General features: G+C 42.9%; 1 protein-coding gene across 1 annotated transcript in view; it reads left to right on the top strand.

Annotated features, from left to right (window-relative positions):
• Positions 1-1,397: 1,397 nt before the first annotated feature.
• The window catches only part of plxnb3 (plexin B3), a 128,193-nt gene continuing 111,456 nt past the window's right edge, over positions 1,398-18,134 (top strand). Inside the window, exon 1 of the mRNA XM_079557820.1 lies at positions 1,398-1,552. The gene's annotated coding sequence lies outside the window, so the exon portion shown is untranslated. The remainder of the gene's footprint in view (positions 1,553-18,134) is intronic.

The following is an 18,134-nucleotide window of genomic DNA, read 5'->3' as shown; positions in this document are numbered from 1 at the left end:
CTCTCAAATTCTTTCCTAAGAAATGTCTTAGTTTTTGCTTTGGTACTTTTAGTGCTGCTACTTGTACTACTACTCCTGCAGATACAGTTGCTACTATGACAGCGGTTACTGCCTGTACTACTGACACATTATTAAAACAATTCCTTGTTGGTCCCGAGCGACCTGCCCGGCGCAAGGGCCTTTTGTAATCCCCACGCAGTGACCGCCACACCTCTGGTACTGCCCTTTCGTTACTGCAGGAAAATGAACGGGGGAATACGGTCGACTGTCCTTCGTGCTTGTCATCCACCTCCGCCCCCCCACGGCAGCATGGGGCTCGAAGAGAGTTTTCCAATATGTTGCATTTCATAACATATTATGTCAAATGTATATAACAATGTAAAATATGTTATATACATTTTATAACATATACATATTTGAATTTTGGGTCAAGTTTGGTGAGTTTTCTACAATCTTAGACCCCCTGAACATAGTCGAAAACTCACCAAACACCAAAAGTCTGGTCCGTTTAAAAATGTATTTAAATATGTGTTTTATATTAGGGAAATAAAAAAAAACACATACAAAAGTGAAACGTCAGCTTTGTCGTAGAGCAATGTGATTCGTACAGACATTCGCAATCTTTACGAAGAATTTTGCGATTTATCGTAAACTATAAATCGCTCTCATTTGGACAAAAAAACTCAGATTAAAAATCCCAAACATACATTTTATTGACTTCACCCCAGGACACAACAAATGTGAATAAGTGACATTGTGCACAACAGCGCCCCCTCTACGTTGAGAGACAAAAATGCATTGGAAGTGAAAAAATGAGTTTCTCAGATGTGTATGTGATGTGTGTGAATGAATGTAATTTGGCAAATAGTTGATGTCATCCCAATCAAAAAAGTGAATGGGACCCATACCATATTGTGTATGGTGTTGCCATGGAAACGCCTGGGGGCTCCCATGTTATTCACACATAAATCTCCCATTATATAAAACACACAGCCTGTTACTGCCCTCTGGAAGGAGCTTGTGGACTGTGGTCATGGAACATCGGTCGTGCTGCTTGTCAAATAAAAAAGATTTTGGCCACACTTGCTAAAATATAGTTTGGACGTTTACTGAGATACATCAACAAAATGTAGTGGGGGCCGCCCGATGCCGCTTGCGGTTTTAATATTTTGCCTCCCATTTTTGAAGAACATCTATGGCTTTCAAGCATGTGTCAATGTCGGCCAAATGCAGTAATACGCGTGTCATAAACGTGTTTGGATCTTTATCGTGGCCATAGTTTCTTCCATTCTCCTGAAGTTAACTCCCTGACGCATGTCCCATAGCCAGGGGGGAGTAGGCGGGGGGGTGGGACCGGCCCCTCTCCCCGAGCAGGAGCAGCTGAGCGCGGCGTGGGGCGGGGTCTTCTCCCGGTCTGTGTGTGGGACCTGTTGTAGGGAGTCACTACAGTCTGCGAGCGCCTGGGATCCGCGTCCACGTCCGGGCTCGTGTTTTGGGGACGTACACCTCGCGCGCACTGAACCGAACTTGTGGAGCAGCGCGTGGACGTCAGGTGAGTCCCACGTGCCCCTCTCCCCGCTTCTTTATTTGGTGATTTGGATGAACTTGTCCCGAGCTGCAGCTGCTGCGGGAAGAGCGTGCTTTCAGGCGTGTCTCCAGCACGACACCGGACTCCGTAGAGAAAAGCGGCTACTTTACCACAACCACGCTTTTCTTTAGAATCCCTTTACCAGGCGAAACGATTGAAGTGGAACCTGGCACATATTAAGCCATCGATTGATTCGGTTTCGATGGGTTTGTTGTAAGAATTAGTTTCATCACATTTTGCTGTGTTTATTTGGCGCGGTTTTGACATCCCAAGCTGCAGGGCTGATGGAAAAGTGAGTTTAAAAGTGTCGCTTTTTCCTCATGGAGTCCGTGAGTTGATTTCATGAAGCTGCTCTTCGGGGATTTGACTTTGATGGATGTTTTTTTATGGCTGTTTTGATCGCGCGTGCCCGTGTTTTTTCTCGAGTACGTCGCTGTGTGTGAACTTGTCCCGGCTCGGCACTATCTCCGCGTGAATAGCTCGCATTCCTACGCACAGAAACGCACGCACGCGCACTGTCACTGGGGCACGCTCACCAGCACGCGCCCCTGTTTGCACTGAGAGTTTAGTGACCTTTCTTTTAAGTTTTCATTTGCCGATCCGGAGCCGAAAACTCTCCGTGGGTTTTGATGGAGCAGAAAGTGGAAGTCACGTAAACGGCGCGCGCTAAAAACAGGCTCGTACTCATCCTCACGCGCGCGCACACGCACACAGTGGACAGACCGGTTCAGAACTGTCTTCTGTAAACAGGGGCTTACTCTGCATTTTACATTAATCATTTGTCTCTATATGGGTAAATTAAAGAAGCTGATACTTTTGTGATGCAGCCCACATTTCAAATACGTTCTTTATTTCATTACAGCCACGTCTTATTTTGCAGATTAATCTGTTTGTCCAGCATTTAGCTCAAGGGAGAGCACGGTTATTCACAGATTTACACTGGAAACGTTTGCCCTTTCGAAGTTTAGTGGTTTGCATCCAGCTTCTGTGTCCTTGGGCAAGACACCTTGTTTGTGTTCTCGTAAATATGCCGGTTCTACCGATTGCAACCGATGGCACGGATTGGCAGTGCACGCACAGAGGAACAAATAAAGGAAACACCGAGATTTTAACCCTCACCAAAAAAATGCTTGTTTACATTCGCTCTGTAGTAGTTTTAGTATGCTGTACTATTACTATTACTTCTAGTGGCACTGGTAGCGTATGACTAAAGTCCAGTGATCATCGGGACTTTCTCACACTATGTTCTTCTGGAGTATTTGGCAGGAGAAACCTTAGAAAGCAAGGCCGTGGGAACCCAGGGTGCTGAGGGGGCTGCAGCACCCCCGGTGGATAGTTTGGGAACTGCGCACAATATTAATAAATAGGAAATATGCACGGAAAAAGTGTTTTGGGGTAAATTTTGTCCCTCAGCACCCTCTAACTAAAATATGGTAAATGGTAAATGGTCTCAACTTACGTATATATCGCACTTTTCCACCTACATTAGGCACTCAAAGCGCTTTACAGCAAGGATCCACTCACCCATTCATACTCTCATTCACACACCAATGTACGCAGACACTGGGGGCAATGTGGGTGAAGTGTCTTGCCCAAGGACACAACGACAATGTGCACTTTCAGGAGGTGGGATTCGAACCCCTGACCTTCCGATCATGAGACGACCCGCTCAACCATCTGTGCCACTGTCGCTCTATTAATAAAATATGTTCCCACGGCTCTGTTAGAAAGTACATAAAATCTGTTTATTCAGGATATGCTTTAACTTCTACTTGAGAATAATCTTCTTTCAGTAAAAGTACGACAACTTCCTATTCTTCCAGTGTTGTGGTCTCATCTTGTTGTATGACTAATCTCATTGTCATTTTCCAGCTAACACATTTTCCTCGAAACAGTATAATGCTGTCAATATCAAAGTACATCGGGCGGCATTTCCAACTCGTTCTGCCTATTTGAGTCAACTTCCGAAGCCGGGAGAATCAATCTTGCGAACACACATAACGTCAGATGCGTTTGCCTTGTTTATTTGAATTCCTTCCCTGTCGACATACTTGTCCGTTCTTAATTCTGTGGTGGTGGTCCCAGTTTGCCGGATTAGAGCGCGGGGTAATCTGTGTGTAATCTGAAGAAACTCAGATTAACACAAACAGACGTTAAACTTGTGAGATTTAAATGCCCAGGAAGTGATGTCATTTCGTCAGATGACCTCCGATTAAAAGTGTGTCAGACCCGGAGGAGGCGTTTCACTCCGAGTCTACCAGAGTTTAGGTTTAGAGCTTGTTTAGTCCCGGTTTAAATCAGGGAAAGACTTTGCTTGGATGTAGATTACGCTCCAAGATTTTAGTGACAAACTACAAACTCAATTCACTAAAGAAGTTTCTAATCCTATAAAACTTCCAAAGACCCTCCAAGCGTTTGTCCCATATGGCTATTCAATCTCAAGATGATGTCATTTCATTCGACTGCGATCGGTCTAATCCACAGCTCCTGAGCGGTGGGGAGTGGGTGGGGGAAAAAAAAAATCCTCCATATAATGTTTTTATTTTCTTGTATGGGCCTCCCCTTGGAGAGATTCCGTGCAATTTCTCGCCGATTGGTTTCATTACATATTTATGAAGCTAAAGACGTTGTTCTCTCTGGTGTTTGAAGACCATCTGCATTCGGGCCCTAAAACAGCTTTGAAGAGTCCCACTGTCTGCGTCCGCATATTTCGCGGGGTCTGTTTTTCTCATCGGCGCTAATCACTTTGTTGTGGATCAAACATTTTAAATACTCTCTGAAAATACATCACACTCAGCTGTTTTTGCACACGTCTCCAGTCTGTGAGTGTCCCGCTCCTGACGTAGTAACTGCATAAAGACTTGAATCGGAGACATGTCCTTCCCCCGTTTGGCTCAATCCCGGTTTGTGTCTGGTTTGTTTTTTGTTCAGACCCGGCCGTTAAAAGTGGGGAAACTGATTTCTTTTGCGCCCCGGGTCTCTGCAGCAAATACGGCATTTGTAAAGTAAAAAAAAGTAAACCACCTGCGCTAGCATTATGCATTTTTTCTGTCGGCTAATGTGGATTTGTATTTCTTGGGCGGACCCCTCTGCGTACTCCATCTTACAATGCAGTTCATGCGGCCCAATAGTGCATTTAATGAACTCGCGTAAACAATCTGGATGTTCAGGAGGCAGGGTGAGAGCTAGATGTGGGTCTGGGGAGCAGCTTTTGATAGACTTTTTTTCAGTAAACCCTGGTGCACTCCCAGTCTTTGTTTTGCGTAAAAGTGCATGTAAATCAAGCTATTACACATTTGTAGACAATAACAAGAACTCGTTTGCAGCTAATAACACATATTGGGTCTAGGGCTTCATCGACATCGAATCGCAATAGAGGTTTTGACGACTGAAATAACCCAACCTCAGTCAAGAGGCTGAAGTTTTGTTTTCTTCTTCTGTCTCTGACATTTGACCACTCACAATTGTCAAGCCTTGCAATCACAGGTTCAGTGGCATCAGGTAAATGGTCTGAGTTTCCATAAAGCAGATTCTAAAGCAGCGGTGGGCCAACTACGGCCCGGGGCCTTTCAGCGGCCTTTCAGTCCGGCCCGCAAAAACATAATCAAGCCCGATATGCACTGGCTTAAAAGGGTGAAAACCACAAATGTCTCTCTGACATAAAGAAAGGTAATACATAACTGCCGCTAATTTGTAGCTTTTTGAGTGTGTTGTTTACTTGATGGCAGTCTATCTGAGAACAGCTTCATTAATTGAAACATTTCTATTCACAACTGGTCCAGCCCTTGTGCCAAGTTCAAAAGCCCAATGTGGCCCCTGCATCCATAAGTTTGCCCATACCTGTTCTAAAGTGTGCAGATAGACTCTGTGTGATTCCATCTCGGACTAACTTTAGTCACGTGGCTGTCTCCCAGTGGTACTCTGAATGTCGGGGAAAGGTGGAAGCCGAACTGCTCCAGAAGAGAAGTAGATTATTGTGTATTGTTCTAATGTGGGGCATGTTTGAGCAAGAATATCTTGTTTGACCATCTAAAAGTAGCATGACTTTCTTCACTCGTCATCTTGGTTTATGGTATCAGATGCTGTTTAACAATCTCAAATCGAATCGCAATTTTTGTCTGAAACACATCGCAATTAGCTCTGGGAATTACAAAGCATTAGAAAGTCAATAATTGAACTGTGCCAAAATCAAGGCCTTAAACGGGATTTAAAAGCATCAAACTGGATTGAAACTGGCATTAAATCTAAATTCTTTGGATAATCATGATATTTCTTAACAATCTTCACCGTATAAGTCCAATGATGGTCCAAAACATATTTTAGTTTGGCTGAAATTGACCACAGTGTTTTGTGGGCTGGATGTTGTTTTCAGGTAACCCTAAAGTCCTGCTTTAAACCTTTGTGGTCCCGCGATCGCACTAGTTTACACCGGAGACCTGTTTCTGTCTCACTTCTGTCGTTTTTTTAGCTCTAGTTCGTCGCGTCTCCGCTCCCATCTGTCCCAGTCACTCACCTGCATGTTACTTTGTTAGCGTTTCAGCTTCCGCTGGTTGGTGCAGGAGACAGCTGCTGCTCTGATGTGTCTGACTCTGTTCTGCTCTGTCGAAAACTGTTGATAGAATTAGACACATTTATTAACAAGTGCGCTGAATTAATTAGACTTCGTCAGATGGCTTCTTCATGCTGTTCAAAGTTGTCTTGCGCCGGCTTCCCATTAATGTCAGCGTAATTTCAGTGAATATCCCCAAAACGTTCTCAAAATGAACCTACGGGACTGAGATAAGGAAAACAGATTGAACATGTTCTGAAAGGCCTAGAATTCTTGCATTTCTTTAACTATTAATAAATATTATGGGACATGTCTGGGATATGCCTTGTGAACTGAATCATCAATTTAAAACTAAAACTACATTTAAAATCTAAATGAAATTAAAAAACTTGATCTAAACATTAGTTCCTGTCAGAGGTGGTCAGTAACAAGTTAAATTTACTCAGGTGCAGTACTTAAGTAGAGTTTTTGAGGATTGATTAATGTAGAACTTTTTCCTTTTTACTCCACTACATTCGAAAGATAAATATAATACTTTCAACTCCGCTACATTCCTACAAAGGCTCCCAAGTAAAAGGTGAATTTGGCCATCTGTTTTGTTCACTTTAAAAGCCTTAACATGTATACTCCAGAACGCTAGGTGGCGCTGTGCAGACATACCGATAAATGCCATTGTCTAACAACATAGAAGAGGGTTTGTTCCCTTCCTGTTGCCGCACAGAAGGTGAATTTGGACGCAACTTATTGTTTTGAAGCCGCTGAGTTAAAACGCTTAGAAGCAGATTTGCATTCTCTACTTTAAATAGTCCAGTACTTAAACTTAAAGTGATAATCTGTAAGTTTGCAAAGTGAGGAGAGATAGAGTGAAATTTTATAGTAAACAATAAAATTCCTCCCCTTTAACCAGAAAGCCCATCTTAGTTTGCAAAAGGAAAAAGGAAAAAGGAAAAAGGGAAGGAAAAAGGAGGAAAAAGGAAAAAAGCAGGAACAGAATTTTCAAAAGTAAACGATCAAGCTCCTCCCCCTCCTCCTGATTGGACCCGACAGGCTGGTTCACAGGAAAAGCTCGTCTCATTGGTCAGCACGGGAGGATACTACACTCTGATTAGCTGCTGAGATCCGGGAAGGAGGGACTTAACAAAAAAATGATCTAAATATTATTGCTTGCTATACATCAAAATGCAAGACCAGGTGGTGGATTTTTATTAATTTCTTCATAAAATTTGTAACACATTTAGACTTCCAGACTTTCACTTAAATTAACAATTTGACTGAGCAACCTTTACTTTTACTGGAGTGATGTTTGACCAGTAGTATATGTGCTTTTGCTCAAATAATCAAGTACTGGGTCCCGTTTTAAGCTGATTGATGGTAACGATGGTTGAAATCTGACTTGTTTTTGTAGGAAGCACCGAAATCAGCTTTTGTAGGCTGACGTCCCTAATGAGACTTAATGTCGGGTCTTGCAGTCAGTGACCCATAGATGTTTCCTCCTTCTAACAATAGATCCTTGCTCCAATGCGGTCCACTTATTTAAAACCGCTGGCCGTTCTGCTCCTCCTCATCTTCGTCCTGATTTGTGTATCCAACAAATCCAAGTTAAACCCCGCTGCCGGAACCCCGAGAGCAGTTCACACACTTTGAGCACCACTCCGCCGGCTTCCAGTCAAGTTCAGAAATTGATTTTAAAATTTGGGCACTTGCTTTTAGCGCTTTAAAAGAAACAGGCTCCCCAGGATATCCCAGACCTCCTGACCCCGTGCTCCTCTGGCCGCTCTCTTCGGACTTCCAAAAACTGCGTGTGGTCCCGAAGACCCATCACGAGTCTCCACGGTCGATTCGGTTGATTTCTTTAAAAAAAAAAACGGCTTAAGGGTCAAACTTATTTTATGTAAATCTGTTCCCTTAAGGTTTTTTAATGTCTCATTTCCCAACTGGATGATTTTGTCCTCTTTACTGCCCTTTGTCATTTTTATCCGTGAAAGAAATGTACTTTCAGTTAAAGACTCTCTTTAACCCTGTCTTTTTTTTCCCTTCTTGTCGCTGTCCACTAACTCTTACTCTTATCATGGTTTCAGCGACAGTTCATATAGTCCAATTCAATTCATTACTGTCCAGTTAGTCCTGTTTTAGTCCATGTTTTGATGAAGTTTAGTCCAGATTTAGTTCCAATTTAGGCTGAAAGCGTCCTATGTATCGTGCAGATACGACTTTCGAGTTTTAAACTGTACCCTGACACAGACAAAACGCCAGCCCACACTCGTCATACCCGTCATCAAACCTGTTATGATCCTCTTTATGGTCAATCTCTCTTCCCTCCCTGCTAACCTGCTAACCTGCTAACCCGCACTACCAGCTCAAAATTAGTCCTGGTTCCGTCTTGCAGTTTGTAATATCCAACTTTTCCTTCGCCCAACTTTCCCCCCCCCTTCCTCCTTAATATTCGCTCTCGGTTTCACCCTCGATTTGAAATTCTACCCGAAAAACCACCGCCAACGCTTCTCTATCCCACATACTTTTATTTTCTTTTTCCCCATCCCGACGACCGTCTCCGTTTGGATTTCTCACAATAATTAATTCCCTGTTTTAACTTCCACTCATTAATATTCCCTTTGCCGCTCCATCTGACCTCCACACACATCTCTCTGTCTTCAATAATTCACACTTCTGACCCTCTCATCATCAGCGCGTCCCGTTATACTCCCCCTCCCTCATGTTCTTCAAAGCCCTGCGCAGCGGTACAGAAGGTTGCCGGTTCCACTCCCGCGGGACGGATACAGTAGCTCGCGGGTGGAGATGTGCAGTTGTTGTACACAGAGATTAGAACTGGCTCCAGGGCTGCAGCATTAAACATACATGATTGAGTTTGTTAACAGTCTGGGTGTTTAGGTCTAAAATGGACGTTTGGGTTTTGTGTGTAGACATTTTAGTCCTGCTGGTTTAGTTCTCGCTTGTTCTTTAGGTTTGGATTTTGATTGGCTGATGCCGATATCCACTGATATCTTTGGCCGATAATAAAAAAAAAGTCTTGTCTATAATCCCATCTATAGTAAGACTGTAAAATGTGTCAGTGTTTGTAACAACTGTAACAGCTGGGGGCGCTGTATGGGGGGGGGGGGGGGCATGTGATTTATTAAACATATTCCTTTTTAGTCCGTGCCTCAGAAGGAGCTTGTTTGAAGACAAAAGTTAATAAACCTAAAACAGCAAGTCTCTATCTCTTATGGTTCTGAAATTATCAGCAAAATTCTGCAACATAGAATATAAAAATGTAACAAAGTTGTAACCGATTTTCACTGCAATGTTTCTCAGTTGCCTTGAGATCTCGGATATTATGGCTGTGACTGTGCTCTTTCCAATGCACGAAACGGGAAGTCTCTATCACGTTCGGTTCCGGAGATATCGGCATTAGATCGGCCGATAGCCGATATTGAAAAATACCTAAATATCGGTCAAACTTGTTATTAGGTCCTGGTTCACTGTAGTTTTGGTTCAATCCCAGTTTAAGTTGAGTTTAATCCTTGTTTATTGTTCTCTCATCAAAAACATGCCTGAGCTTGTGTTCCAAGCCACTCGCACATCTTTGCGTAATCTTTGGATCTTCCTCAATGGCTGTTGTTCGCACCGAAAAGCATCCAGGAAATGCTTCTCGTACTAAGCTCAATCCTTCCATCGCGACGTAAAGACACATAGTTTACAGCCAAACAAGCCGCACAGACTTTTTTTCTTTTCTCTATTGAAACAGCTGCACAGTGAAGGGGAGCAAGAGGAGGGAGGCTGGGGCTTATGGGGGGATTGTGTAGAAATCAGGATAAGTGAAACCAGATCATTTGCTTCAGCTGTTTTAGATCAATATTGCATTTTCTAACCCAGTGATTCCCAACCTTTCTTTGTCTCACGTCCCCTTGAGTCGTTCGTTTACACTCCCGAGTATCCCCAACCTCAAAGATCCTGCCAATATTTAAAAGTGATCAGCTAAACTCAGATTATCCCATATGCAGTGGAGCGCTGTGTTCAGAATGAAGCTTAAACACTGCCAAATTCAAATATTTGATCAGAAAGCGTCATTAAAATGAACTTTCTTTGAAGCACTGTCGGTCTACGATGCAGTTTCATCTTCTTGTATTTGATCTGAAAAAGTCCCCCCTGCCAAGTGCTCAAGTGCCCCGGGGGTTCCCGTACCACTGGTTGGGAAACACAGTTCTCACCATTTGAAGATAGTGATCAAGATGTTTGAGATTATTATCAATTACCTCCAAAAAGGCATAATACCTGCTCTTCAACACATTTTTAAAGTCCTTGCTTACAATACTGGTTATGAATAAATCCCGGGCTGGATTGGACCTCCAGGCAAACGCGATGTTGGTCTTTGTTCCTGGTTCTGACTTTGGGTTTTTGTTCTTGGTTTCTAACACGACCCGCGCCGCAGTGAAAACGCTGTTCACCCGACTGTGAGCGTGTTCTGTGTTGTTCTGACTGACAGTTATAGCGTAACACAACTCGCTGCAATAAAAGCCCGTGAAGCGTGCTCCTGCCACTCTCCTCTGTTCAACATCTGTCCGCCTGCAGATCTTCTGAATCTGTGAGCTTGAAAGAACGTGTCAAAATATTAATTAGCCGCGGAAAGAAGTAGCGGGCGCCACATTCAAGGGACGCACGATTTTGACAAAGCTGATAAAACACGGGCATCTTTTTGTCTGAGGTTCTGCTCGAAAAGGCTGTAGCTTAAAGCAGCGTGGGATGGAATGTCTGCATCTACAGTACGTGCCCCGGTCCCGGTACAAACAGTGGGGCGATGGTTCCTTTGCTGTTGCCGCGCCTAAACAGTCTCGAACTGCCCCTTAGTTAGGGCTGTGCAATTAATCGAAATTCGATTACGATTTTGATTACAATTACAGTAAACGATTACAAAATTAGCATAATCGCACAAAAAAACGATTATAATTTTTTTCAATTTGTTTTTTTTTCAAATGTTTTCTATTTTTTTTTCTATTTTTTTTTTTTTAATTTTTTTTAAAATTTTTAAAAAAAAAATTTCTTTTTTTTTCCAAATATATATATATTTTTTTTCAATTTTTTTTATTTCTTTTTTTTCTATTTTTTTCTCTTTTTGCAAAGCAGACTTGCGTTATTTCAGGCCACTGGGATTATTTTCCCTTCGCTTTTCACGTGCCATGGCTCATGCTTTTGTCTGACATAAAAACAAACAGCGCTGTGTGATGATGTCATCAGGCCGCGCCGCTCAGTTTACTTGCGCAGGTGTGAGGGCTGGCCAGCAGGGGGCAGGTGTGAAACAGGGACCTCTCTTTAATCAAGGCGTACTTGAAATCATTTGTACTTTTATGACAGTCCAGAAAACATAAAATATCATCATAGTGTTTTGATTAATAAATAAATAAAATAAAGATAGACTTTTTTTTAAAGGCAACAAATAATCGTTTGAATAATCGTGATTTCAATTATGACAAAAATAATCGTGATTATTATTTTTTCAATAATCGAGCAGCCCTGCCCTTAGTCCACGTGTTCTCACGGATCTGTCCTTTTTAGTCCTAGAACAAACTGAGATATGTCTGGGATGCAATTTAGTGTTTTTAAATAGTTTTATCTTTCTGTGAAGCACTGTGGTCTTCCTGGTGTTGTTGTAAAGTGCTATATAGATAAACTTTGATTGATTGATTGCATATGTAGTGGCATTATGTTGTTGTGTCTTTGGGCAAGACACTTCACCCTGCCTCAGAATAATTTTGGTTCAGTTTCTATTTGCAGTTTTTCTGGCCAGAATTGTTTGTTGCGAGTGTGCTACGGCCCGACCGATGTATCCAAAACCGAAAGTGATAGCGACTTTTTCTTGCATTGTCAATTAGAGCTTTAAAATGAGCCCTCCCACAACTTCCTCAGGGGAGCAGAGAAACTTTGCAGTGAAAATCTGTCACAAGTTTGTGCACCTATTTCACTGTATTTTATGTTGTCGACTTAAGTGTGTAATTTTTGAATCATAAGTCATAATCATAACTTGCCGTTTTTTGTTTTGGAATCTGCGTATTTTTTGACAGGCTCCCTCTGAAGTACCTAATGTCCTAAGTAAATCAGCCATATACCCCTCATACAGCGCCCCCTGCTGTCACAGTTCAACACTGTTCAGAAGCTTCATACACAGGATTATGAACCAGACGTTTTTTAAATGTTGGCCTTTATATCGGCTGTCGGCCATATCGAAACAAAGAAATCCATATTGGTCGAGCCCTAGAGTGCACCTTCTAAACACTCACAGAAGCATTTCTTTTTGTTTCTTTATCCGGAGACAGGGCACTTTAAAGAGTGTGGACCTGGACCCACAGCGCCGAGGAAAATGCTGCGACATAACTCTTTGAGGCTCGGAGGATGGTGGGTTTGCCTATTACTGAGATTCAGAATCTCTTTTTGTTCAGGGGTTTTTAGGTCCTCTATTTTTACATGTTGTTTGTAGCATTTGGAGAAAACTTGGAGACGGAGAGAGAACTAGTAATACAGTACACCTGGCCTGGGATTGATTCTTGCTGTGGTTATTTTATTCATTCATTCATTCATTCAGTCAGTCATTATGAGCGCATATCTAATGTTTTTGCCCCGGTCCTCAGTTGTAACACCATTGTTCAGTTTTATTGTTAAAATTGTTGAAATGCAGAGCCACACCCAACACCTCGCTCTAATGTTTCAGATAGTTTTCCTCCTCCTCCCCCCCCCCGCTCTCAGAGCTAAACTCCTCTGCCGTTCTGAAGACTTTTTAATGCTCGGGTTTGTGTTAGAGAGAGACCGTCTCTGTTGGGAGCATTACAAACGTGTTATGGATTATTAATATCACCTCCAGCTAACACTTCTGCAGCTCACACCCCCCTCTCTCCATCTCCCTCCCCCTGTACCCCCCAAAATCCTCCCTCCCCTCCTCCTGTCTCCCTTTCCCCTCGGCACCGCTCACCCGGGCACTCTCGCCTCACAGCAAGATGGTTCCAGGTTGGAATCCCTGGCCAGATTGGGCATTGCCGTGGGGAGTTTGCATGTTGTATTCCCTGCGCCCTAAAGGTTCCCCCCAGCAACACAAAACTGGAGTCTGATCCTCCAGCTGGCACTCCTGACCAAGTTCCTGGCTTTGTATAATTGACAAACATGAATCAGAAATGCACCATTCATTTTTAACATAGTAGCAACTCTCAACAGCTCTCATATGTTGAATTTATTAATCGCTGAAGTCGGCTGTGGGGGAATATATAATGAAATAACTTAGTTTCTCTTCAGACATTCTCTTCTCCACTTCCCGCAGTTGTATTTTGAGGATTTGAATGTTAAATTTGTGTTAATCTTTTCTGAGGAGACACGCGCTAATCTGGATCAGACCAAGACCCCCCCGAACGGTCTCCCAGATGCACCGAGACCCCACCCCCATGGGCCATACATACAAGGCCGTGGATGTGTTCGCGCTGGTTTAGACTTGGCTTTACTTTCCTCTTAGACCTAGACCGAGTTTGGGATTTGAACAAAGCCATTAAGTCCTAGGATAGTCTTGTTTTATCCTGATTTTGTGTGTTTTTGTATTTGGCCTTTAGCCGTAGTTCAAACCCTATTCGGTCATATTCGTAGGTTCAGGTTCTCTGTGCTCCTGTTGGTTCGATCCAGAAGCCGATGTCCAATATTAGACTGAACATTCATCACGAGCTGCACTTAACAAGGTTGACTTTAAAAGTGCTCCCTCCGTTTAAAAGCAGTAGACATGGTTTAGTCACAGTTTAGTCCTGGTTTCGTTCCATAAGAATTAGGCGTTTTTGATGTTTTTTTTTTATCTTTTTGTTTCATTGTGGAATATGGCCAAAGGTACCAACTAGGGTTCAGCAATATTTGGTACGGAGTACGTGAAAATACGTGTATCGTATCAAGACAAATATATCGTGTCATACAAATATGTTTCTTTATTCAGAATGTATCACAGCATGAAGTCTAATTACTCCAATAAAAGGATTAAATTGCACTCTGACTTCATTCAGCGTAATAAAAACATCTATTTTGTGCACCTATAAAATATATGTTGTTCTTAAAATTCGTAATGTATGGAAACTATCATGATGCACTTTAATCACGATATGTATCGTATCGTGAACTCTGTATCGGGATACTTCTCGTATCGTGAAGTTGTTGGCAATGTCCAGCCCGAGTACTAACCTAACCATAGGAAGCACGGTTTGGCAAAGGTCGGCCTGTCATGATAACAGCATTTTAAGTTTGCGATAAATGATATTGTTGAAGAATTTATTGTACTTTACTGAACGATAAGTCCATATCGTGATTATTGTGACAGGCTGTACGCTAAGTGCCACTTACCTCATCATCCGCAAGAGAACAGGATCCAGCTTCATAGAACCGCTAAACCCGGGTTAACCCCGAAGTTACCTCGCTTAACCCTCTGACCTGTAGCGTCGTAGCAAAGGGCCCAGCTCTATGATCGCGAGATAGAGACTTAGCAACGGTTTTGCTCTACTCTATTGTTTATACTTGTCCTTGTCTCCGCCAGTGCACCTTTTATGTGCACATCAGAAAGAGCGGGAAAAACAATGACGCCATTCTCGCAGCTCAACCTTTTATTTATTTACAAAAAAACTTGTGTAAACACCTTTCTACTGCAGACTTCCTGAATTTGAAGCGATTGTTTTGTTGCCGATATGAGGTGATTTCTAAACAAATACAAGGTTATATTGAGACGTCCTATTGTTGCTCCCCATCAGCGCCTGTTGTGTTGGAGCTATATAACATTTCTACAATGTTGGGGCAGGTACAAGATGCTGTGGTGGTAAACAGCTTAATGTAAGTTTGAGAAAGTCGTGGTCAGGATGTGTTGTCGATTGTCTCTCATTGCCCCATAACCAAAACAAAGATTAAAGTGTGTAAAATTGGGGAGGTCCTTGAGATATAGAGGTCTGGGGTCTGCAGTTTATCATTATAGAGCAGTGATCTTCAAACCATAGCTTTATGTCTTGGTTTCCCCTGCTCAATTTCAAGCCATCCAAGCTCAAATTTCCCTATGGAGACAATAAATCAACCCTTAACCTTGCTCTTGAAGGCTACTTTGGGCCATAGACGGGCTCTCGTCAAAATCCCCATGAATAACTTAGTCCTCCGTGTCTTTAGTCGGTTCTTTGTTTCCCCGTCTCTGTACAGTGTGGCTTGGGAGTTTTTGGGTGTTTCCTCTCTTGATGTTCCCTTTTGATGCTGATGTTGGTCCATCCCGGCGTTTCCATGGCGATCCACGTATCCCGGTAACAGTGCGGTGAAGGGGGTTGCCATGGAGACGGGAGGGGAGACGGTTGCCAGCGGCGACCGGACCCCGCTCTGATACAGACTCCAGCAGAAGAGAGAGAGAGAGAGAAAGCGCGTGTGTGTGTGTGTAATTGAGTTTTGATGAAAAATTCTGTTTGATGTTTGAGAGAAAGAAAAGACTCGCTCTGAACCAGGCAATAATAACCTGGGACTAATACAGAATGAAAGGCCGGGACTGAGCTAAGCAGGGCTAAAACAGGGCTAAACCCAGGACTGAACCAAGATCAAACCGAAGACTAAACAGAAGTAAAGCAGGACTAACTGAGGACTGAAGCAATCAGGCCGGGATTAAAGCAGGACTGAACCGGCTGGTTAAGTTTAGTTCTGTCCCGGTTAGATCACGAAACTGAGCGTTTCTTTAGTTTTGGTTAAATGTCTAAACAAACGCATAGTCTTTTGCTGTTCTTGGTGCTTGTTTCAGTGCCAGACACTCTTTTTCGATCGCTTTCAGACATGGGAGAACTGGGACTGGGTCAGGAGCTCCTATCCTGGGGGGAGTACTTTCCAGTCGGACCAGGAACTCTTTGGTGACGTGGTTTAGTTGTAAGACACACATGTAACACAAATACATATGCATCACGTTGGCAATTACATTTAAATATTTCTAAATCGGCGCAATTTTAAAGCCAGTGAGACTCGCCCTCTTTCGTCTTCGATGTGTGGAGCTCCTCTTTACTTTGTGCATCATGAACAGAAAGTCTTTAAATCCTTATTTTTCTGTAAACTCCCTAAGCCTGGTCATTGCATGCTGTTTTTCCTGCTCGATTATTATTATTTTGCGATAATAAGTGCAATCGTGAGATGCCTTCTTCGGACACATGCTACAGAGTTCGTTTTGCTAACAGTAGCAGCAGTTTAGCGCCTGGATAGCTCTCACACGGGACGCTCCCTGACCTACCGCCTGGGGTCTCAGGGTCTGTCCCCATGAACCGTTTAGTGCGAAAACACCTAAGGTCTTGCCCCAAGTAAAAATATGTGACTTTTAATTCAAGTCCAAGTAGGGCTGAACGATTTTGCCAAAAATACATATTGCGATTTTTTTCAATCAATATTGCGATTTCGATTTTATTGCGATTTTCCGCTAATAACTTTTTGTTGCAATACAATTAAATATTTACTACTGATTTAATAAAGTATTACTCACTCTTAAGTCCTTTATAATCACATGAAGATAATTCCAAATAGTCCACATAGTCATTTAGCCTACATAATTTCCAATAAGCTTATACTGAATTTTTTGTGTGTAAATAGCCTAAATAATTCCTTGCTATCTGCTCTTGTGTTTTAGTCAGTGGTTGTGAGATAAGTTCTTATCTTTGTCCAAAACATTCCCAAACATAAGCCTCGAAAAGTGAGCCACAAAGGACTCTGAACAAGCAGCACAGGCTCAGCTTCATCTGTGTGGAGGCAGAGACGTGTGAATCCGGAGGAAAGTTTCTGTGATCAGAGCATCAGACCGTGTAGCGCTACAGCTAACGCAATGCTAACGGAGGAAACAGCAATAGTCCTGAGCGGTGGCTGCATTATACACGCTGATATTTTCAGAGTACATCCACGATCTACCGCGCACCTTAAGTAGACGGAGAAGTAAACAAAAGCACGCGGTGGAGCACGCGGTGGAGCACTCTCGCCGCTACATTCACTTTTATGGGCATCGGCCATCAGCTGCATGGGCCAAAATCGCGTGTCTGTGCGATTTCAAAATCGCGTTGTGTAATATCGCGATAAAATTGTAAATGCGATTAATCGTTCAGCCCTAAGTCCAAGTTTAAATCAAGACTGAGAGTATAAGCCTAAGCTAAGTTAGCGTTAGCGAGGCAAATTCAGGGCTAACCCCTCATTTACCTCATTTTACCTCATTTACTACTACAAAGCTGGCTCACTTTCTCCTCTCAACGTAGAAAGGAAAGGTTAACTGAATGATGATGAAAAAATTAAAATAATGAGTATAGAGAGCCTACGACTGAACCTGCTCTAAATAGGGTAACCTCTGGGGCCACCCGTCCCTCTTTTGGTTGTACTGCACAGTCATTGGGTCGCTGTCCCCTTATCCCACCTACTTAGATGACGTCTCACATTTTCATTCATCCTGTGAATATTGCACACCTAGTCACAATCTTTCAACTATTTGAGAAGGAGGTTGTTAGATATGACCCCCCACGGAATGAACATAAACTAGAGACCAAGCCCATGGCCCTGGTTCATCCCTGTCCCGACTCCTGACCCTTTAGTCTCTGGTCTCCTGGTGTACAGTGGCGTATGTTATTCTAGAACAGGAAGTCCCCGCTGTGAGGAAGAATGACTCTGTGTTCCATTTCCTGTTTCTGCAGCAGCCTCTTCCTTCCTACTTCCTGTCTGTCTCTATCTTCAAATACTTGCGGCTTTGCCCGTAAAAGAATAAGAGCTCATTCTTACTTCGAGCTTGGTTTAGTTCTGTCCTGATTTAGTGCTTGACTTTCTGTGAATCAACTGTATTCTCCATACCCTTAATATATTTTATTTTCCATTATCAGCTCGTCTTCTTCTCCTCTCTTGTCTCCTTAGTCACGCCAACACTGTAGTCATCGTTTTATCTCATGCCAGGAGAGTGTCATGTTGAAAACTGGACAGATGCCAGTGTGTCAGGTATAAATAGTCCCCGGAGTTCTCCAT

Source organism: Gobius niger (assembly GCF_951799975.1).
Source record: "Gobius niger genome assembly, chromosome: 6".
Taxonomy (NCBI): domain Eukaryota; kingdom Metazoa; phylum Chordata; class Actinopteri; order Gobiiformes; family Gobiidae; genus Gobius; species Gobius niger.
This window is presented reverse-complemented; position numbering and strand designations above follow the sequence as displayed.